The 23,084-nt window shown below is 46.4% G+C and overlaps 1 protein-coding gene across 1 annotated transcript in view; it reads left to right on the top strand.

Moving 5' to 3' along the window:
• The window catches only part of tlcd2 (TLC domain containing 2), a 102,935-nt gene that overhangs the window by 892 nt on the left and 78,959 nt on the right, over positions 1-23,084 (top strand). The gene's annotated exons all lie outside the window — the stretch shown is intronic.

The following is a 23,084-nucleotide window of genomic DNA, read 5'->3' as shown; positions in this document are numbered from 1 at the left end:
AATGTGGCTGGGATTGGTTACTCCTGTCACTCACCAAATCATCAGCGTTTGTATCTCAATGATTTCCTTGTTACATGCTGACTCCCACTTATGGGCCTGGAAATTCCTGCGTATTTGCACCCAGACATCCATGCAATCTGGACGCAAATCAAATTACGCAACTGAAAAGACCCCGGAAATTTTGGCATAAGTTAGTTACGCAGGTTAGTACAATGCGCCCAAATCGCCACCATCTGTGGGCCCGGAATTTGCAGTGGGTAATCATCATCATAGGTGGTCCCTCGTATCGAGGATGACTTGCTTCCATGCCAAAAAGGGACGAGTTCACAGGTCTTTCAATGAAGGACCTAATATTCCAGGTCCCGAACTACATATTGAAAGGGGGAAGATGCCTGTGCGTGGATTTTTTTAACGTGTGGTGGCCGTTGCAAACCAGCCACCACACGGGCTTGACAGAGCCAGGTCTTGGTCCAGTGGCAAGGATTAACCAAGACAACTGGAGACCAGCTCTGCTGCACGGACCTAGTGTGCACACATGTCGCAGTGTGGGCTGCCCCTGGGCCCTCGCCTCTTCTGGGCCCCGAACTCATACCTCTCTTGGGCCCCGATCACTTCACTCTACAGTCTCTCGCTGCTCCTGCACCCTGACCTCGCCGCTCCTGCTGTACTTGCCCACGCTCCAATCAGTGACCTGGACCTTGGTGACATCCAATCCAATCACCCTCTTCACAGCCGTTGCTCTTGTGCACCAGCATGCGCTGTACCTTGAAGTGGTACACCTCCAGCACGCTGCTTCTTTGACCCCGACCTGCTGATGGTCCTTGCTGGTTGGGGCTGCCTTGCTGAATGCCGGGTCGGGCCTCCGCACGCCGCTCCTTTGACCCCGACCTGCTGGTGGGTAATAGGGGTGAACGAACAGTGTTCGCTGTTATTACCCCTTTGAAACTACCCGCAACTTCAGGATTTAGCGCATGCACATCCTAACGTGAAATCATGACGTTGGGGTCAGTGATTCACTGCTCCTACACTGGCTGTGCTGTACCTACCCCGCCCCAGCCAGCAATCAATGTAAGCAGGGAAGCTAACGAGAAAGCAGGAAGGGGGTACTGAAGTTGCATGTTCAGCCATGAACTCATTGAATGGCGGTGCAGGCTAGAAGGGCCGAATGGCCTACTCCTGCACCTATTTTCTATGTTTCTATGAAACGTTGGCTCTTGGCAGTAATATCGCTGTTAAATACCCCATTAAAAGTGAGATCCTTTTGGATTAGGTATAACTGGGATTTTGACAACGTATTGACTGCTAAACAAACGTTATGGCCCTGAAAAATGAATTTTAATTTTGTGGAGTTTCAAATTTATCCATTTTAATAAACTAATCGTTTTAAGAAACTTTTAACATTTTTTTTTAAGTTTGTTCATCTTTATTTCAGGTTTACCTTTTTCCCCATGTGAGAGCCCCAATTTTTGTTTCGCTCTCTATAACAATTTTATAAAGTTAGAATCAAAAGAGATTACTTGCTGTTTCTCAGTCTGTGAGAATTCTGAATTTTGAGTGGCTGCTTAGACAGCTTGTTAACATCACAGGCTCAGGTTAGGGATTCTCCATTAACTTTCAATGATTTCAACTGCATGTCGGAATAGCATAACTTCTCACCACAGAGAGTGCGAGATCTTTGTGGGAAGCTGACTGCAGGGCCAGCAGCAAACACCTTTGCTTCACCGCTGACCACAATTTATGGGCCATGATAATTGTCTATCGATCCCTCCACCTGAACGCGTCTCTGCCCATAATACTGGCCCCGTCCTCAAGTTAAGAGCTTTATACATGAGTTTCCTGCAATTGGGCTTATTCAGAGGCTCTTCAATTACGACCAGATTTTCAGGCATTTCAGGAAACAGTCATTTTTCTGGTGTCTTATTGCAATTTTTTTGAGTGGATGTTATTCATCTTCGCTGAGACCTACATTATATTTTCTGTTTCTCTGGATGGATTTTTATGCCATGCAAGTCGCATTCAAAATTGAGAAGCTTCCCCGATTGCAGGTCTTAAATACGGTGAATGCCCATGAATGGTGGTTAAATGAGTTGAAACTTTAATTTTATTTCTTAAAGAAGAAATATATGGTGTGAGTTTGGCTCTTCCCTTGGGTGCGATTGTTTACGCCGATCTACGCCCATTTTACATTCGAACATATTCTGATGACATTCGCAGGAAATTTGAGCGTAACTTGACATCAGCAAAATGACCGCTGGATTGAGTGCATTATCGGGCCGAACTTCTGGGTTGCATCCAAGGAGGAAATTCCAGGCCATAATTCCATATGTATATGGAGATGCGTCTGTTTTACAGATCCTCTACATCACCAAGTCCGCTTACGTCCAGCTCCGTAACATCACCCGTCTCTGCCCCTCCTGAGCTCATCTGCTGCCGAAACCCTCATCAATGCCTTTGTTATCTCTGGACTTGACTATTCCAATGGTCTCCTGGTTGGCCTCCCACCTTGCAGCATCCGTAAACTTGAACTTATCCAAAACTCTGCTGCCCGTGACCTAACTCGCACCAAGTCCCGCTCACCCTTCACCCCTCAGCTTGCTGACCTACATTGGCTCACGGTCTGGCAACACCTCAGTTTTAAAATTTTCATAATTGTTTTCAAATCCCTCCATGGCCTCGTCCCTCCCTATCTCTGTAACCTCCTCCAGCCCTACAACCGTCTGAGATCTCTGTGCTCCATCAATTCTAGCCTCTTGCACATACACGAGTTTCTTCACTCCATCATTGCTGGCTGTGCTTTCAGCTGCCGAGGCCCTAAGCGCTGGAATTCCCTCCCTATACCCTTCTACCTCTCCTCCTTTAAGATGCTCCTTAAAACCTATCACTTTGACCCAGCTTTTCAGTGTCAAATTATGTTTGATAACGTTCCTATGAAGTGCCTTCGGACATTTTACTACATTAACGGCACTATACAAATGCAATTTGTCGTTTTAATGTAGGAAACACGGAAGCCAATTGTGCACAGCAAGTCTCCATAAACAACAACAGGATCAATAATCAGTTAATTTGTTTTAGCGATAATTGCCAGGACACTGGGGAGAACTCCCCTGCTCTTCTCGAATAGTGCCATGGGACCTTTTACATCCACCTGGGTAGGCAGATGGGGTCTCGGTTTAACATCTCATCTGAAAAGCAGAACATTCACAGATATTCTCGGTACATGAGTTTGAAATGTGAATACACGTGGTCTGTCGTTTAGGTGTGAAGGACATGCCCTTCATGCACTATCCATAAAGGTATGACTTAGAATTGCTCTTTCTGGCAGAAATCAGCTAAGAATAGAGTACATGCCGCCTACAACAACAACAGTTTGTATTTATATAGCGCCTTTATCATAGTGAAACGTTCCAAGGTGCTTCACAGGAGTATTATGAGATGAAAAAATTGACACTGAGCCGCAAAAAGAGAAATTAGGGCAGGTGACCGAAAGCCTGGTCAAATATGTAGGTTTTAAGGAGCGTCTTGAAGGAGAAAAGAGAGGTGGAGAGTGTAAAGTCCTTACTCTACAGTATGAAACCACACGAGGCACATTCTGGGGACAAGGTCACTCTGTGATCTTAACTCTTTATTCACAGGACTCCAAAGACAATGACCCTGCGTGGGACCTCCCTTTTTATACCTGTGTGATCAGGTAAAGAGTGTCTCCCACAAGTTCACCCCTTGTGGTCAAGGTGTGCATCTAGGTTGAGTGTATACAGTAATACAGTGGTGTTACATTGTGGTTACATTCATGACATCACCTCCTCCCCCCCCAAAGTCTTATTGGATCATAGGTTTAGTCTTTCAGGTGGTCTACGCTCCCTCGTGGAGCGCCGCAATTGGGGCTCTGGTTGTTGGACACTGACGTGAGTGTCTGTCACCTGTGGTGATTCCGGCCTGTCCGGGCTAACCGCAGGGATGGTGCATTCTTCTGCTTGCTCTTGTTGCTCGTTCACTGGCGGTGTTGTTAGTTCCATCTCATGGTCTTCTTCAGGTTCCTCTGTGTCGATGCTGAACCTTTTTTTTACTTGGTCCAGATGCTTACGGCATATCTGACCATTGTTGAGTTTTACCACGATGACCCTATTCCCCTCTTTGTCAATTACAGTGCCCTCAAGCCATTTAGGCCCCATGGCGTGATTGAGGACGAATACAGGATCATTTATTTCTATACACCTCCCCCTCGAATTATGGTCATGGTACTCGTTTTGTGACTTGCGCTTGCCCTCAACTATGTCGGTCAGGACTGGGTGAATGAGGGACAACCGAGTTTTGAGTGTCCGTTTCATTAGTAGCTCTGCAGGTGGGATCCCCGTGAGCAAGTGCAGTCGGGATCTATAGGCCAGCAGGAGACGCGATAGGTAGCATTGTAGGGAGGATCCTTGAATCCTGAGCATACCTTGCTTAATGATTTGGACCGCACGTTCTGCCTAGCCATTGGAGGCCGGCTTGAACGGCGCAGTCCTGACGTGGTTGATGCCATTGCCCGACATAAACTCTCGGAATTCGTTGCTTGTAAAACATATGCCATTATCACTAACCAGGATGTCTGGCAAGCCATGGGTTGCAAAGATCACACGAAGGCTTTCCACGGTGGTGGATGACATGCATGAATTCAGAATGATGCACTCGATCCATTTCGAGTACGCATCTACCACAATAAGGAACATCTTACCCATGAACGGGCCTGCGTAGTCAACATGAATGCGTGACCATGGCCTGGTGGGCCAGGGCCACGGGCTGAGCGGGGCCTCCCTGGGGGCATTACCCAGCTGGGCACACGTCGTGCACCTGCGAACACAGTGTTCCAGGTCTTCCAGGTCACCAAACGAGTGACCGGGCAATGGCCTTCATCAGCACAATGCCTGGGTGCTCGCTGTGGAGTTCCCTGATGAATGCCTCCCTGCCCTTCTGGGAAATAACTACCCGGCTGCCCCATAGTAGGCAGTCAGCTTGGATGGAGAGCTCATCCATCCATCTGTGGAATGGTCTGACCTCCTCAGAGCATGCTCCGTGTGCGGGTGCCCAATCCCCAGTCAGGACACATTTCTTAATCTGAGATAGGAGGGGATCTCTGTCCAGATTTTGATCTGGCGCGCTGTGATGCGGGAGCCTGCGCTGTCAAAGGCATCGACAGCCATGACCATCTCGGCACTTTGCTCAGCTGCCCCCTCAGTGGTGGCCAGTGGAAGCCTGCTGAGCGCGTCAGTGCAATTTTCAGTCATAAGCAGCCAGCGTGAGAGCCCATCGCTGTATGCGAGCTGATGCGTTGGCATTGATAGCCTTGCTGTCTGACAACAGGGATGTTAATGGCTTGTGGTCCGTCTCTAATTCAAACTTCCTACCAAAGAGGTACTGATGCATTTTTTTTACACCATAGACACATGCAAGCACTTCCTTCTCGACCATCCCATATCCCCGTTCTGCTTGAGAGAGTGACCTGGAGGCATAAGCCACAGGTTGTAGTTGACCCTCAGCATTACCCTGCTGCAACACGCACCCAACCCAATAGGACGATGCATCACATGTCAGAACCAATGTTTTACAGGGGTCGTACAGGGTCAACAACTTGTTTGAACAAAGTAGGTTTCGCGCCCAATCAAAAGCCCGTTCCTGACAGTCCCCCCAAAACCAATCGCAACCCTTACGCAGGAGCACGTGTAGCGGCTCCAACAACGTGCTCAAGTTCGGCAGAAAGTTCTCGAAATAGTTCAACAGTCCCAGGAATGAACGCAACTCCGAAGTATTGCAGGGCCTGGGTGCTCGTCGAATCGCCTCTATTTTACCGAATCCCATCTGCAACACTCCCCCTGCCCAGAAACTCAACCTCAGGAGCTAAGAACACACATTTAGACTTCTTGAGTCGCAGGTCTACCCGGTCCAGTTGGCGTAGCACCTCCTCCAGGTTGTGGAGGTGTTCCTCGGTGTCTCGACCTGTGATGAGGATGTCGTCCTGGAATACGATCGTTCCAAGGAATGGATTTAAGCAGGCTTTCCATGTTTCATTGAAAAATCACGGCCGCTAATCGAATGCCAAACGGGCACCTGTTATAAACGAACAGTCCCTTGTGCGTGGTGATGGTGTAGTTTAGATTCGTCGGCCAGTTCCTGTGTCATATAGGCTGAAGTGAGGTCAAACTTGGTGAACAGCTTGCCGCCTGCCAGCGTGGCGAAGAGGTCCTCCGCTCTTGGGAACGGATATTGATCTTGTAGGGCCACCCGATTGATGGTGGCCTTGTAGTCACCACAGATCCTGACAGAGCCATCCGCTTTTAGGAGAGGGCATCATCTCGCCCAGTCACTGAATTCAACAGACGAGATGATGCCCTCTCTCAACAGCCGGTCCAATTCGCTCTCGATTTTTTCCTGCATCACATACGGCACCGCTCGGGCTTTGTGGTTCACTGGCCTGGCGTCCGGGGTGATGTGTATCACTACTTTAGTGCCTTTGAAAGTCCCGGTGCCAGGTTGGAATAGTGAATCGAATTGTTGTAGGACTTGTGAGCACGAACTTCGCTCCACAGATGACATTGCATGAACATTCTCCCATTTCCAGTTCATCTCGGCAAACCAGCTCCTCCCCAACAGTGCGGGACCATTGCCCGGGACAATCCAGAGCGGTAGCCGATTCACTAACCCATTGTGTGTGACAGCCAACATTGCACTGCCTAGCACCGGAATGATTTCTTTTGAGTAAGTCCGTAATTGTGTCTACTGGTTTTAAGTGGCCATAGCTTCTCAAATTGCTGAACGCCCATGAGTGACTGGCTGGCCCCAGTGTCCAGCTCCATGCGTACTGGGATACTGTTTAATAAAATCCTCATCATTAGTGCCGTTTTGGTGTATCAACTGTGAATATTCACCACATGGACCCGCTGAACCTCGGTGTCCATCGATTTGCCCCAAAAGTCATCCTGCCTCAAAGAACCCTCATCTGGTCCATCCGCCTCATATATTAGTCTGGTTGCAGACTTCCTGCACATTCGAGCTAAGTGGCCACTGAGATTGCAGTTCCTGCAGACAAACTGTTGAAATCTGCAAGATCTAGCTGAGTGTTTCCCCCCACACCTCTAGCATGAGTTGAAGTTTCCATTGTTGGGAACAAAGGGACTATGGCCAGGCATTCTGCGCTGACTGTCCCTTTGACTGCTCTTAAGTACCCTATTAGTGGGTGTCATTGGCCCCATCCTGTGCCGCATTGTCCGCTGTGATGGCGTGAATGTCTGTTCAGCCTGCATTGCCTCTGTTGAAGTCCTACCCTGGGGTCTATTGCAGCCTGGGGAGTGTCGGACTGCCCCTGCCTGCCTGCGGGGCTGTGAGTCGCATTGATGATGTTGACTCCCTGATCCATCGCCACGTTAGAGGCAGAATTGCGCGCGTATATTATTTTTGTCTCTTCCTCCCCCGCCATGAAAGTTTAAGCTATCAACGCCGCCGCTTCCAAGGTCAAATCCTTGGTCTCAATTAATTTGCGGAAAATTCCCGCATGACCAATGCCCTCAATAAAGAAGTCCCTTAGCATCTCCCCCCTGCAGGTGCCTGTGAACTTACAGAGGCTGGCCAAATGCTGGAGAACCGGTACGAAGTCCAGTATGCTCTGTCCTTCACGACGTCGGTGGGTGTAGAATCTGTGTCGGCCATATGTATGCTACTCGCCGGTTTGAGGTGCTCCCTGATCAATTTGCTAAGTTCTTCAAAGGTTTTGTCCGCCGGCTTTTCGAATGCTAGTAAGTCCTTCATGAGCGCGTAAGTCTTTGGTCCGCAGCTGGTACAAAAGATGAGCCCTTCGCTTGTCGGCCGCTGCAAACCCCAGCCATTCTTTCGTAACGAAGCTTTGCTGAAGCCTCTTGACAAAATCGTCCCAGTCTTCCCCAACACAGTACTGTTCCTCTGTGCTACCGGTGGCCATTCTCGTGGGTCGTGAATTCCTGTTTCTCTTCGCCAATGTAAAGTCCTTACTCTACAGTATGAAACCACACGAGGCACATTCTGGGGACAAGGTCGCTCTGTGACCTTAACTCGTTATTCACAGGACTCCAAAGACGATGACCCTGCGTGGGACCTCCCTTTTTATACCTGTGTGATCAGGTAAGGAGTGTCTCCCACAAGTTCACCCCTTGTGGTCAAGGTGTGCATCTAGGTTGAGTGTATACAGTAATACAGTGGTGTTACATTGTGGTTACATACATGACAGAGAGATTTAGGCAGGGAATTCCAGAGCTTAGGGTCTCGATAACAGAAGGCACGGCCACCAATGGTTAAGCGATTAGAATCAGGGATGCTCAAGAGTTCAGAATTAGAAGAGCGCAGACATCTGGGGGGGGCGGGGGGGTGGCGGGGTGGGGGGAGGGGTTTTGGGGCTGGAGGAGATTACAGAGATAGTGAGGGGCGAGGACATGGAGGGATTTAGAAACAAGGATGAGAATTTTGAAATCAAGGCATTACTTAACCGAGTGGATAAATTTAGCAACAATATTAGATCTGACTCCCCATATACTGTTTAGGGAATATTTTCTAACTAATGTGGTAGAAATTTATATTGGGCGATAGTGTGAAACAGGCAATATTGAATCAGTAGCCCGTTTTACTCTCTGCACAATTTTCTTCTTCATGTCAATGAAATAGAAAATTTAGCCTAGTGCAAAGCATGCTGCCAATTCCCGATGGCCCATTTTGCACTCTGCCAAGGTGAAATTGTGCCCAATGTGTTTTCGAGTGATAATCAAACTACTATTTCCAACTGCCCCCCCCCCGCCATCCTCATTTTATCTGCTGTGTTTCTCCATCCACTAAAGCCGAAATACTGGGGAGTCAGCCCACGATCGGCCCACTATGCGCTCCTGTGAGCGAGAGTCTGCACCGGGAGCATGCATTCAGAAAATTGGCTCTACAATGTAGACGGGAGATCATGGCACTCAAGGCTCCAATTGTTGCATCCAAAAACATTGTGCAAAATTATCTCAATGACCGGAGGCCGGATAAAGGAATCAACAACAACATCTTCCATTTATATAGCCCTTTAACCTAGCAAAACTTCCCAAGGTGCTTCATAGAAGCGTAATCAGACAAAAAAAACCAGATGCAATATCTTGGTAAAAGAGTTGGGCTTTAAGGAGGATCTTGAAGGAGGTGAGAGGGGTGGAGAGGCAGAGGCATTTAAGGAGGGTATTTCAGTGTATAGGGCCCAGATGGTTGATGGTGTGGTCACCAGTGGTGGGACGAAGGAAGCTGGGGTTGCACAAGAGGCCAAAATTAGAGTAGCAGAGAATTTTCTTCTCCTCTCTAAGCAAGAAAGGATGATTGTAGAGGACAGGTAAAAGCCATAAATAGAGAACATTAATGTTTAGTAAAAGGGGAAGATGAGACCTCGAACTCTCCAATAAAAATGTTTTCATGCATTGGAGAACCTTTTAACAATAAGTTATTTTTAAAAATTCATTCAATGGATGTGGGCGTCACTAGCAATGCCAACATTTATTGCCCATTCCTAATTACCCTTTCATACAACTGAATGGCTTGCTAGGCCATTTCAGAGGACAGTTAAGAGTTAACCACATTGCTGTGGGTCTGGAGTCACATGTAGGCCAACTGGGTAAGGACAGCAGATTTCCTTTCCTGAAGGACATTAGCGAACCAGATGGGTTTCTACGACAATCCAATAGTTTCATGGTCTTTATTAAGAAGTGATATCTTGTGACTGGTGATGAAATTTCCAAGTATTGAAGTAACTGCAGCTCTTAACAGCTTCTGTTAAAATTGTATTCATTTCAGCAAAAGTGACAAGATCATTACTTGTATGAATATATGGCAGTTAGAGCAAAGGAACTGGAAACTGTTAGCTCCATTCCTTATATCGAATATTTCAAGAAATGAGGACTGTACCACAAAGCATAACATTTCTATCATTAAAATTCTATGTAGGTTAAATATACTGGAAGGATATTCTTTACAAAAGTCACTAATCTGGCCGCGTGCCCTAATAAATGTCTGGAAGTTATTTAACTGGTTAAATTATGCATTCATTTTGGGGCATACCTGACATTAGTCATTGATATGAAACATACTTTATGCACCATTTCCCGCCCTCTCCATTATTTGTATTTTAGTTGGAATTTATAGAATCATAGGGCTCCGAGAGCCATGCCTGTTTTCGGCACTGAAAAGTGTGTCAAAAACTCACCTAATAATTCTCCGATGGAAAGCTGCTCCATTCTAGATCGGCAAGGCGCGGCGAGATCTGCGGGGGGCGGGGCCAAAGTGCTTCCGATTCTGTGACTGCAGGGGGGTCGGGGCTAGGTCTGAGAAGACAACGTTGTGCCGGCAGCCCTGCGCATGTGCAATGTGAAATAAACATTGGCACTCGGCCATTTTTAAAGCTACATCTGCAAAAGTGCTGTTTTGTTTTGTGGAACTGTGGAAAGGCTTGTGAGTGTATTTTGCTGATTTTTTGTGCCTGAAGGAGTGCTTTTAGCAGCACTGTTGAAGAAATCACCTGCTTTTTGCTGCCAAACTTCCAGAACAAGTGCTGCATAGGTGCATGCAAAATAAGGACTGTGTGTTTTGAAAAATCAGAGTGTCAATTAAATACAGCAATGGAACAACGTCCACCAAGAACAAAGAATTTCTTGCATGAGGAAGTGGAGACATTAGTTAGCGTCATTGAGCAGAGGTGGCAGGAGCTGGATACCAGCAACAGAGGTCGCATGATAGTGCCACCCAAAAAAATGAAGAAACGCTGGAACCAAGTTGCAGAAGATTACTGCGCAGTGGTGCATACCAGGAGATCTGGAAGCCAGTGTAAAAAGAAATGGCACGACTTTGGTCAAGTAGTTAGTGTAAGTAATATTTTCATTTTTCAGTGGAATTGTAATTGTAAGTGTGACTATCTGTATATGTCCCACCCTGCAGAAAGACGCACTCTGTAAAAAGTTATATTTTAATCTTTGCAGAAGAAATTGGCCCACAACAAAAGGGAAAGAACTCGAACAGGAGGAGGCCCGCCAAATCTGCATCCACTGACACCCTTGGAACAGAGGATAGCTGCTATGATGAGTCGTACATGGAGAAAAGCAATCGGTATAGCACAAGCTGGGCCCGCACGCGAGGAAGAGGGTAAGTCCTGAAAATGCATTGTGGCCCTTCAAATCAACCTGCTGCCTGGCCTGCTATGTGTGGAGAGTACTCATGCCACCCACCCGGCCCCCTCCTCTGCTGCTAAACATTTGACTGTTCTGATATATTTTGCAGAAGATGATGATGATGATGATGCCAATCCTGAAGATCCAGAAGAACCAGATGTGGACGATCCAGACTGGCTGCAGGCGGCGATGACTGAAATGTCTTCAGGGAGACCTTCCAAATTAATATTTATGAGCCCACATTAGCAGACATCAGAGTTTCAACCCCTTGCATAGGTTCTGGTTCCACCTTCCATGGTTTTGATTCCGACGTTGCGGGTCCCAGTGGTGCTGCTGATATAATGGAGCAGTTTACACCTACTGACCTACCATCCCAGCCCACGGCTTGCACTCGAGTGGTGGCAGATGCAAGACCTAGGGCTGCACCATCCCAGCCCGCGCCTCCCACTCTAGTGCTGCCGTTTGGAACACCGAGGGTCCCACCGTCCCAACCCATGGCTCCCAGTGTAGTGGTGCCGCAAGGCAGACCCAGGCAGAGGAGAAGGAGATTGGAGACACGCTCTCCTGAGATGCAGCGTGCAACAGATGCGGCTCAGGGTGTGGCATTGGGTATGGAGACCAATGAGCTTACCCGATCACTCGTGGGCAGCGTCAGTGCAGTGGGTGAAGAGGTAACGGTACTGACGGGAGAAATAGCAGTAATGACACGGGAAATGAGGGAGGGACTGTCCGAGAGAGTGCAATCGACGGCACAGGCCGTCAGGAAGGGCATGCAAGTGTCGGCACAGGCCGTCAGGGAGGGCCTGGTTGAGGGCACACAGTCCGGCCAATCAAATGACACCCCCATGAAGACGTGAACATTGACCAAGATGTGGATGAGACATGGTTGCAGCCTTTCTTTGCTGCTTTTGTTCTTGTTCTTGATGTAGCTGTAGTAACGTTTTTCACATTGAAATTGTTTTGTAAGTTTTGTAACTTTACAACTTATAAATGATCTTAGGATTTTTAAGTGATCTTATAGTGTAAATGCACTCACATTTTGTAACTTATTTAATTTTGCACCTAAAATGTGATCTTGAAGTTTAAGTGATCTTAAGAGTGTAAGATTTTTCACATTGAAATTGTTTTGTAACTTTTGTAACTTTACAAGTTTATAAATGATCTTAAAGTTTTTAAGTGATCTTAAAGAGTCATATTAAAAAGTAAAGTTTGATACAACAAATATTTTATTACACTAACATTAACTTTTCAATAAAATATTTTTTCATTGAAACTGAATCATGTTACATTAACACAACACAACGTAGGAACAACTCCAAAAAATAAACATGTCCATGCACATCAGTTGTCACAGAGCCCTCAGGCATCAGTAATTGAAGCGTTCACGGATGAGCTGCTGGCGCAAGGCTCGAGCAATCGTTAAAGGAGCACGATGGATGGCCCTCCTCCGACCTCGTGCTCCGGCATCAGGCACTTGCATGCTTTCCTGATCGTCGTCATCATCCTCATCCTGCTCTTCCAAATTACTATCATCAGGCACTGGCCCCTCATGTGGGTCTTCTGGTTCCACTACCAGCTCCTGCTGCCTCATGATGGCTAAGTTATGCAGCATGCAGCACACAACAGTGAAGTGACTGACAATCTGAGGAGAGTATTGCAAGTAGCCTCCGGAATGGTCCAGGCATCGGAAACGCTGTTTCAAGATGCCAATGGTCCTCTCTATGAAGCTGCGCATCGCAATGTGCGCCATGTTGTATTGATGTTCAGCTTCCGTCCATGTTATGCGTAGGGGCGTCATGAGCCAGGTGGCCAGGCCTTACCCTTTGTCTCCCAGTAGCCAGCTCTGCCCTTCTGGCTGCTGCTCAAACATGTCAGATATAATGCTGTCGCATAGGATGAACACATCATGGGTGCTGCCAGGGTATCTTGCATCCACAAACATGATGCGCTGCTTGTCGTCACACACGAGCTACATATTGATAGAGTGGAAACCTTTTCTATTCCTGTATTGCTCGGAATCCTCCACAGGTGCTCGCAAGGCTATGTGGGTATAATCAATACAGCCCTGTACCTTTGGGAAGCCAGCAATCCTGGAGAAGCCCACAGCCCTGTCATGCATTGTTTGTACAGTCATTGGGAACTTGATGAAGTCATTCCTTCGCACATACAGTGCAGCCTGGTAAACACAGGCATGTATTGCACGTTGAGAGATGGCGCACACATCTCCAGTTGTAGCTTGAAACGATCCCGAGGCATAGAAGGCAAGTGTAGCTGTTACCTTCACTTCAACAGACAGGGCAGTTGCCGTTCTGCTTCTGGGCTGCAAATCTGCTCTCAGCATATCACAGATCTCAACGACAACTTCTCTGCGGAAACGCAGCCTTTTGACACAATCAGCCTCGCTCATGTCTACGTACGAGCGCCTGGCTCGATATTGCCGATGTGGGTAAGGTCTCCTGCCCATCAGCCTACGGGCTATGACGTTCCTGGTGCGGTGAGCTATAATCAATTCTCTCCTATGCAGTGAATTGATGGAGAACCATTGCATAATCCGTGGTGTTGATAAGCAGCACCCATACTTGAATTACAAATTAAACTTTTAAAGTTGCTGGCTGGCTGGCTCTCCCTCCCGGTGCTTTATACGCCTCCCCGTCCTCTGGCCGAATGGCCTGGCTGCTTACAAATAACTTCACAGCTCGGAGGCTGCTGTGCTGCTGGTGTCTGTGTCCCTGTGGCCCGCCTCACGAACGTCTCCCGCCCCTGTCTCCTGGCCGAACAGCCTGGCAGCCTACAAGTAACCGCAGCTCGGAGGCTGCTTCAGACAGGTAGAAAAATTCAATGTTTTAATTATTTGCTTTATTTATCATTTATTATTCAGGATTGTTCTTTATTTGTAGAAGTGAAACTGTTAACTGCTTGTAAAATTTAATTACTTCCCTTCACCGCCCCCCCCCCCCCGCCCCATCTCTCGTTCTCTACACCTGATTTGTAAATGTAGGCAAGGTTTTTCTGAGCGTACAAAAATCTACACTTACTCCATTCTAAGTTAGTTTGGAGTAAGTTTTCACTGCCTAAACTTGCAAAGCAGGCGTAAGTGGCTGGACTCGCCACCTTTTGAAAAAAAATCTGTTCTACAATTAAACTGTTCTAACTCACTAGAGCTGGAGCAAACTAAATGCCGAGAATTACAATTTCTAAGATGCTCCATTCTAAACTAGTTGCTCCAAAAAATAGGAGCAACTCAGGCCAAAACTTGCCCCAATAGAATGGTTTTAGCACTGATGGAGGCTATTCGGCCCATCGAGCCCGTGCCGGCTCTCTGTAAGAGCACTTCAGCTAATCCCACTCCCCTGCCCTTTCCCCATAGCCCTGCACATTTATTTCCTTCAGGTGCTAATCCAATCCCTTTTTGAAAGCCACGATTGAGTTTGCCTCCACCACTCTTTCAGGTAGTGCATTCCACTCACTGTGTAAAAAAAGTTTATCCTCATGTTGCCTTTTGGTTCTTCTGCCAATCACCTTAAATCTGTATCCTCTGATTCTCGACCCTTCCGCCAATGAGAACAGTTTCTCTCTACTCTGTCTAGACCCATCATGATTTTGAACACCTCCACCAAATCTCTTCTCAACCTTCTTTGCTCGAAGGAGAACAACCCCAGCTTCTCCAATCTATCCATGTAACTGAAGTCCCTCATCCCTGGAACCATTCTTGTAAATCTTTTCTGCACCCTCTCTAAGGCCTTCACATCCTTCCAAAAGTACAGAGCCCAGAACTGGACGCAATACTCCAGTTGAGGCTGAAACAGTGTTTTATAAAGGTTCATCATAACTTCCTTGCTTTTGTACTCTGTGCCTCTATTTATGAAGCCCAGGATCCCATATGCTTTTTTAATCGCTTTCTCAATCTGTCCTGCCACCTTCAATGATTTGTGCACATATATCCCCAGATCTCTCTTTTAGAAACCCCTTTAGAATTGTACCTTTTAGTTTATATTGCCTCTCCTCATTCTTCCTTCCAAAATGTATCACTCCCAGTTTTCTGCGTTTAATTTCATCTATCACGTGTCCACTCAATTCACCAGCCTGTCTATGTCCTCTTGAAGTCTATCACTATCCATTATAGTTCCAAGTTTTGTGTCATCTGCAAATTTTGAAATTGTGCCCTGTACACCCAAGTCCAAGTCATTAATATATATCAAGAAAAGCCGTGGTTCCCCCCTGGGGAACACCACTGTGTACCTTTCTCCAGTCCGAAAAACAACTGTTCACCACTACTCTCTGTTTCCTGTCACTTAACCATTTCCTTATCCATGCTGCCACTGTCCCTTTTATTCCATGGGCTTCAACATTTTGAGTAGCAGTTGGTTGTCCATGTGCCTTTTTAAATAAGTCGGCCCGATTTTTATTTAGTTTGTTCTCAAAAAGCTCAGTGTTGGTGATAATGCGGTCATTCTGTCCCTGAAATATCAACTCTCCTCTGCTTGCAAGGTTTCGTATACCCTGTAGCAGGGTTTTTAAATCTTTTTGCTTCTGAGGCAACCCCTCTCCCCCGCCCCCTGTGTTTTTAAAAATTTGATGGGCCACCTGTAACACAACACAAGTATATTTTCTGCATAAAAATTAGTTAGACAATTAAAGATGTAGGGCTAGATTTTCCACGTTTGTTGCATGCTTAACACCCACTTAACGTCCATTTTACTGCTGAAATGATGAATAACACCCATATATCTCCCATTTAGCCACAAAATGGAAATTGACGGGCATTTTTCGGAAACTTATTGCCGAGCGTTACTTTCCTCATGTGTGTAACGCCGGGAAGAAATAATACCACCCGCCCACTTTTTTTGGGCGGCATCATCAGAATGGGCGAAATCAACGCCTATAATATCGGCCAGCGTTACTTTCCGCATGGAATTAATGCCGAGATACTGCCCGCCCACTTTTTTTCGCCATTAAGATCATATTTGCCGAAACTAGTGGCCATGAGATCGCCCAGCGTCACTTTCACCACGTCGCATACATATCGCCCACAATATCGCTCACCCAAAAAAAACGTCCAGAAAAACTGGAACTAACTGGAACTAATCACAGCGTTATGGACGCCGTGTTCTACATCGCATGTTGCATCGTTTAAAAGCCTGCTCTTCTTCAACCTCGGGGGAGTTCGGATGTATTCTGGAGGTCGTTGGAGTTGATGTGAACATCTGTAAAAACATCTTGACCATACTGTGACCGATTGGAATAGAATAGGTGCCTTCGTCGGGACATTCATTGTTTGTGACCAATCGGTGCAAAACAGAAAGATATTGCAATAGGGCCTGTCCTTTCTCACCCTTTCTTGATGACCAATTACATGCTACAGACTCGAGATGGGCGAAGGTATGCTCCACAGCATTATGTGCCCAATGTAAGACGTGCCAGACTGATGAGGAGGACCAGACGTTACCCCCCCGCCCCCCCCCCCCCCCCCCCGCAACGACAGGGACAAGAGGTCTTACCTCAACTTGCCCGACACCACCTGTCCTCGGAGACTTCACTTCCACAAAGAGGTTATCACTGAGGTATGCCAGCTCATAAGGGGTGATCTGCAGTCTGCCAGCACCAGCAGTACTGCACTGTCCGTCGAGGTCAAAGTCACCGCGGCACTGTCGTTCTATGCGTCGAGTTCTTTTCAGGTCACAGCTGGCGACATTTGCAGTCTGTCTCAGCATGCCACACATTGCTGCATTAGACAGGTCACTGAAACCTTGTACGCACACAGGAGGGACTTGATCAGCTTCCCTATGACCAGGGAGGCACAGAGTGAGAGGACTCTAGGATTCTCCAGAATTGCAAACTTCCCCAAGGTGCAGGGAGCAATAGACTGTACGCACATTGCGATGCGGGCACCTTTTCAGGATGCAGAGGTTTTCAGGAATCGCAAGGGATTCCACTTCCTGAACTCGTCGACCACCAGCAAATTATACTGACAGTGAATGCTAAATTTCCGGGCAGCATCCATGATGCTCACATCCTGTGTGAGAGCACTGTATCTGACTTGTTTAACAATCAGCCACAAGGTCAATGCTGGATGCTTGGTGACAAAGGATATGGCCTCGCCACCTGGCTGATGACCCCCCCTGCTTGACACCTACACCGAAGCCGAGAGGCAATACAACGAGAGTCACAGAACCACTCGCAATATCGTGGAGAAAACCATTGGAGTGCTTAAGCAGCGCTTTAGATGCCTGGACCACTCAGGAGGCAAGCTCCAATACCACCCTGAGCAGGTAGCTCAATTCATGATGGTGTGCTCCATGCTACACAATTTGGCTATCAGGAGGGGACAAGAATTGCCTGATGAGTCTGAAAGTCCACCTCACCAGAGAGAGGAAGAGGAGGACAAGGAGGTGGACGCTGACATCAGCCCAATCAGGCTAATGCTGAAGCCATGCCCCCGCCCCCCCTGTAGACCACATGAAAGGGCCCATGGTGGCATGATCGCTGCAAGAGCCTTACATCAGGAGCTCATCAATGAGTGCTTTGCCTGAAAGAATGTTGGTGTTATTTACAAGGCTGACACACTGCTGGGTGTGCAGGTCATACATCAATGGTGGGCATCACCTTGGTGACAGTTAAAGTTTAATTTGATTGAAGCTAAGTGTAATTATACCCTTTGATGTAAAGGAATCACCAGCGTGTAAAGGTGCAATTATCTGAGCCAATGCGCAACAAGGTTTTGTTAAATAAAAAACATTTAAACCGAACAGTTGTCTGAAATCATCAGTATTTCTGTAAAAACCAACCCTTCCCCCCCCTCCTCCCCCCCCCCCCCAGCTTCTTCTCCCCATCTCTACCCCTTCCCCTTCCTCTCCTGACTCCAAGCCACCTGGCCAAAGAGCTCCTCAGGCGATGCTTCATTGTGGGAGGGGATGACAGCCAAACCGCTGCTTGGACAGATACGGGAGAGGATGGTCCCGAGGTGGGAACGTGCTCCGAGCCAGAAGCAAGATGTTGTGGCTCTCATGTGTGGTTGCCATTCGGGGTGCGGCATCTTGGGGTGCAGTGCCGCGCTCCAGAACCACTGGGAGCCCTCTGCCACCAGTGTTTCTGGCTACCAGCTCCAGGGCCTCCACCATGCCTTCCAGGTTATATCTTATTTGTTGCCAAAAACTCGGTGCCAACTATGTTCTTGGTGCTGAGTAGGCTTCTTGCTGCTGGTGAATCTCCCTCGTGCCTCCCACAGCAGCCAAATAAGCACACACCACAGCCACACAAGCCTTCAGTCCCTCTCAGCTCCCTCTCTCTCTGTCTCCTCTTCTGCGCATGTCATGATGACCCTTGACCTCCTGAATCGCGGGAATCGAGCGTTGCCATGCCTTTGCTAAGGACAGTGACACTTTACGGCAGAAGGTCAGCGAGATTTAACGCTACCGCCCATTTCATATTACTCGTGGTAACGCCCATTTTCAAAAATGGAGAATAGGTGCTTTGAGAATGGGTGCGAAGCCAGCGATCTGAAAACTCATTTTTACCGCCCACGCCAGAAATAACGCCATTTTTGGGTGATAAGCACAAAAGTGTAAAATCTAGCCCATATATTTTTGTTTTACTTAATGTGACTAGAAGATTGATCGCATAGTCTCCAGTGCAGTACTGAGGGAATGCTGCATTGAGAGGTTGCGGCAACTAAATCAAACAACCAGATTGGCCAAATCTAACCCAAAAATGCGAGTTAGGCAAAGATTATTGGTCAGGAGGGCAGCGGATTGAGATGACGGAAGAAACAAGAGTTTCTATTGGTTATTTTTGGCGCACCCCTTGAAACCTTCTCGAGGAACCCTGGGGGCCACGGACCCCTGGTTGAGAACCCCTGTCCTATAGAACTGCTAACCTCTTGGAACTGGTGTCCACTTAGTACAATGAACAAGAATCTTAAGTACTTGTGTGTCGAATACAATCTCAATCTCCATTTAATTTGCCATGACTTCTGATAGTAAATAGCTTTATTGTCACTAGTCTGTGCTTATAAATCTTTTCCCCTTCCTCATTTGAAAATCTATTTTTTTTCCTGTGTAGTTCACAGTCCCTGAGTGAACAGACAGGCGATTTACTCCCAAGTTTCTACTAAAGTTACTCTTCAACCAGATATTAGGACGGAGCTGCAAGACTTTTTTTCTTTTGGTTTTTCTATTGTTTGTGCAATAAGGCTATACTTGTTTAATGTGCCCCATTGTCTTTGCCATATCAAGTTAGATACAGTAAAGTGTGCCTATTGCAACATCTGCTCTAGCTGCTGTCACCCGCCCCTTAACCCAGAAGAGATTGCAGTCTTTGAACTAATGTTGTTTAATGCTACATCACCACCCACTAAATAGGTTTGTGAGGTTCACAAAGAGCATTGCCCAGAGATGGGAATGCAATTACAATTGTCAGTTATCAGTCTCAAGATTACTTCACAGTTTATAGAAGGCCAGTAATTAATCATTAAATAGTCAACAGATAAAATGGGTCTGGCAGATTTGGTGGCAAACTAAGTTAAATCCAGACCTGTGAAAATAGTGACCTGTACTCTCTTTTCCATCCAAATTAATAGAAGAGCTGCTACTTTGTCCACACCACTTTTTTAATTTTGCAATGCATTGGTCAGGCTGCAGAGTTTTGTTGTATGCATTGTCGCTCTTATGGTGGAAGAATCGGAATTATAATCATACACCAAGTCCCGCTCACCCATCATGTGCTTGCTGACCTATATTGGCTTCCTGTTCCCCAACACCTCAAATTTAAAAAATTCTCATCCTCGTGCTTAAACAACTTGCATTGTAGTAAAACATGTAGTAAAACATCTCAAGGCTTAATCTCTTCATGGCCTCGTCCCTCCTATCTCTGTAACCTCTTACACTGACCTCTTGTCAATCCCCCACTTCCTTCTACCCACCATTGGTGGCCGTGCCTTCAGCCATTTAGGTCCCTTGCTCTGGAATTCCCTCTCTAAACCACTCCGTCTCTCCCTCCATCCTTTAAGATACTACTTAAAACCTACCTCTCTGACCAAGCTTTTAGTTATCCCTCCTAATATCTCCTCCTTTGACTTGGTGACCTTTTTTATATTATTATGCTTTTGTGAAGCACAGCTGGACATGTTTCTATCTTAAAGGCACCATATAAATGCAAGTTGTTGTACAGCAAGGGCAGCAATTTTCACTTGTTCAGTATCTTCCCTGAATGGCCAGCATGTGAAATTTTGAAATTTGATATCAAACCAAATTAAAGAAGGAAAGAAAGACTTGCATTTATATAGCGCCTTTCATGACCACCGGACGTCTCAAAGTGATTTACAGCCGATGAAGCACTTTTGGAGTGTAGTCACTGTTGTAATGTGGGAAACGTGGCAACCAATTTGCGCACAGCAAGGTTCCACAAACAGCAACGTGATAATGACCAGATAATCTGTTTTGTTATGTTGATTGAGGGATAAATATTGGCCAGGACTCCAGGAATAACTCCCCTGCTCTTCTTCAAAATAATGCCATGGGATCTTTTACGTCCACCTGAGAGGGTAGATGGGGCCTCGGTTTAACGTCTCATACGAAAGACGTTTAAATCTAGAATGTGAGACAAGTGATTTGTACTTTTTGTGTGGCAGGATCAGGTTGGTAGAGGACCTTTGTCTTATGGATGTTTAGCGTAAGGCCCATGCTCTCGTATGCCTCGGTGAAAGTGTTGATGGTGGCTTGGATTTGGCCTCCGAGTGTGCGCAGATGCAAGCATCGTCTGCGTACTGTAGTTCGATGACAGGGGATGGGACGACCTTGGATCTGGCCTGAAGGCGGCGGAAGTTGAACAGATTCCCATCTGTTTATAATTTAGCTCCACCAGCGGGGAGCTTGCTCAGGGTGAGATGTAGCATTGCAGCAAGGAAGATCGAAAAGAGCATTGGAGCTTCGACACGGCAAACGATCCCCAGGTGGGCTGGGGAAATGCTTCAAGGACACCCTCAAAGCCTCCTTGACAAAGTGCAACATCCCCACCGACTCCTGGGAATCCCTGGCCCATGACCACCCAAAGTAGAGGAAAAGTATCCGGGAGGGCGCTGAGCACCTCGATTCTCATTGCCGAGAACAAGCAGAAACCAAGCGTCGACAGCGGAAGGAGCGTGCGTGAACACAGGCTCCCCAACCACCCTTTCCTTCAACCACTGTCTGCCCCACCTGTAACAGAGACTGTAGATCCCGCATTGGACTCCTCAGTCACCTGAGAACTCACTTTTAGAATGGAAGCAAGTCATCCTCGATTCTGAGGGACTGCCTATGATGATGACTTACTTTTTCCATCCAAATGAATAGAACAGCTGCTACTTTGTCTACAATACTGTTGTTTCATTGACTCTGATTAAACATGTAAGTAATAAGTGTGATCACCTACCTGACCCTCTTTCTCTCTCCATAATTTTAAATTTGCGTTGGTATAACCCATAAAGACCGTGCAATAAACAGGGGTGGACTGCAAAACATCAGCATGGCTGCACAAATATCAAGTGTTTGTTCCAAATTCTCTTGTTCATCTTTACTGAGCATTATATAAAGGTTAATCGCATTTCAGTTAAAAATAAAATTCTTCGTTGAGTTCACGTGCCTTTGGATTGGGTAATGATAGACTTGGAAAACTAACAAAGTTGGCTACCGTCTGATATACTAAATGGATTGAATTGCTGTCTGAAACTTTCAACAGCAGAGAGGGGTTAGAATCTTGGATGCCACTGAAACTTGTAATGTTTGAAACTGTTCGGTAATTGCATCATCACAAAATTGTTCCCAGATGTTGCAGATGAAATGGGCTCAGTTAGTTAACTCTTCCAGGACTGGTATATTTTTGAAAAATGTTGTTCAAAGTCCTAATGCTGCATTTGGCTGAATTGACCCGAATAATCAATTTGCCCGCTGTACACTGTAAAGAAAGTGGAAGTGGGACCAAACTAGATTTGTTGTTCCACTCTGCAGAAGCACATTTGTGGAAAGGCACTGATTTTGGTCTTGGTGAAGTCTGTGGCTGAGACTGTTGACCGTATCTTCTGTTATGGTAAAGCTAGTCCTGATGATTTCAACTTATTTTTGAACTTATGCCTGAAATGAACTGAAGCTTGAAAATAACATTTTGATTTAGCAGTACCAACGGGAACTGATATGTGTTGTAGTTTGAGAACTTTTTCTTCTTTTTCTCAAACAGCCCTTGCTTACTCCCAGGAGTCTGCCGATATTGTAATTCATGCTGTTGTGTTGCTCGTAGGTTGAAATGAATGGTCTACCTCTGTTCCATTTTTCCCCAAACTCAGCTGTGACTGGTACACTTTTTCTCTTTCCCTTTTCTCTCTGCCTTTTTTCACCCATCCCCACCCATCTCTGCATATGGCAGCTCAGGCTGTTGTCGAGGGAGACACACTGCCCTAGACGTGCTGATCTAACTTACTTCCACAGACCTTCTGCCAGTCGAATTTGGATACACATGCACGTCTTCAGGAAATTCCAAATTATTGATTTCTATTTAAAAGCAAACAATATTTCTAATTACATAGGAGACAACTTTCAACTTAGATGTAGTGGGAAACTGTGGTAACACATCTTCAGCCTGTTATACACCCCACCCAATTTCCCTTTACATTGAACAATTTTTCAGGTGTGGGTATAAGAATTAAAAACATTTAGTCATCTACTAATGGCTTTCATTTTTAGCAATCAGCACATTAATACTAAGGTTACCTTATTGAGCAATTTAAATATTAATTTTAAAGTATTGATATCTTTATTTTGAAGTACAGTGAAGATTTACTAGAATTCTAGCAGGCACGAAGAGGTTACAGTTATGATGAAAAGCCATGGGGATTGTAGGTGTCCCAAAAATTGGGTGGAAACTCCAAAAATTAGGTTTGAAATG

This window comes from Pristiophorus japonicus, chromosome 16, assembly GCF_044704955.1.
Source record: "Pristiophorus japonicus isolate sPriJap1 chromosome 16, sPriJap1.hap1, whole genome shotgun sequence".
Classification (NCBI taxonomy): domain Eukaryota; kingdom Metazoa; phylum Chordata; class Chondrichthyes; family Pristiophoridae; genus Pristiophorus; species Pristiophorus japonicus.
Note: the sequence above shows the minus strand (reverse complement) of the source record. Positions and strands in the feature narration are given on the sequence as shown.